The 1,101-nt window shown below is 37.6% G+C and overlaps 1 non-coding gene across 1 annotated transcript; it reads right to left on the bottom strand.

The window, feature by feature from the left end:
* Positions 1–778: 778 nt before the first annotated feature.
* LOC139860899 (small nucleolar RNA R71) lies at positions 779–885 on the bottom strand. The gene has a single exon (XR_011763525.1). It is a non-coding gene; the product is annotated as a small nucleolar RNA R71 (small nucleolar RNA).
* Between the last annotated feature and the right edge of the window lie 216 nt (positions 886–1,101).

Raw genomic sequence — 1,101 nt, 5'->3', positions numbered from 1 at the left:
GCTATTCGAAACGTTGGCAAAAGCAGAAAAGTCTATTAATTTGATAACTTATATAATTTTTATATTTTATAACTAATAGGATATTCAGTGAATGCACCGAGCAAAACGTTCACCACCTTTCGTACGTTCACCACCTGTAACTCGATCAAGACATCTAGCCAATATTGTCGCCGTTGATTTTTCTTTAGAATCGTCATCTAGTCGACCAAGTACTCCAATTCAAATTTCCGATAATCTATTTTTTGAACCCGACCTCACAATTGAGAATCCGGAGGATATTCAGGGACAATTCAGAGATCCTGAACCACTAATCTTTCCTCCGAAACCACCAATCATTCAAACAGAGATTGTCGAGAAACAACCCATTAAATCAGAATCCTCTAGTGATTCAGATTCAACAAATTCAATCATGGAAAATCTGGAAGACCGAATGAGAGCTAAACGCACTGGCCAAGGTCACGCAATTAGTCAACCAGACTTTAATGCTCCAGATTATGAAATCAAAGGACAAATCCTACACATGGTAACTAATCAATGCCAATTTAGTGGTGCGCCGAAGGAAGATCCAAATGAACATCTTCGTACCTTTAATAGGATCTGTACACTATTTAAAATAAGAGAAGTGGAGGATGAATAGATATATCTCATGTTATTTCCCTGGACTTTAAAGGGAGAAGCCAAAGATTGGTTAGAATCGTTACCTGAAGGGGCGATTGATACATGGGACGTTTTAGTTGAAAATTTTCTTAAACAATTCTTTCCGGCATCTAAAGCCGTGAGACTTCAAGGAGAAATTGTTACGTTCACACAAAAGCCAAATGAAACTCTATATGAAGCATGGACAAGATTTGAAAAGTTATTAAGAGGATGTCCGCAACATGGTTTAGACACTTTTCAAATAGTACAAATATTCTACCAAGGATGCGACATCACTACACAAAAAGACATCGATATAGCAGCTGGTGGTTCCATTATGAAGAAAACAGCAACTGACGCTTACAAAATTATTGATAACACTGCTTCCCACTCATATGAGTGGCATCAAGAAAAAGATATCGTTAGATCATCTAAAGCAGCTAGAGCCGATTCTAGCCATGACTT

Source organism: Rutidosis leptorrhynchoides, chromosome 7, assembly GCF_046630445.1.
Source record: "Rutidosis leptorrhynchoides isolate AG116_Rl617_1_P2 chromosome 7, CSIRO_AGI_Rlap_v1, whole genome shotgun sequence".
Classification (NCBI taxonomy): Eukaryota; Viridiplantae; Streptophyta; class Magnoliopsida; order Asterales; family Asteraceae; genus Rutidosis; species Rutidosis leptorrhynchoides.
The sequence above is the reverse complement of the archived record's forward strand: the minus strand, read 5'-3'. Positions and strand labels throughout refer to the sequence as shown.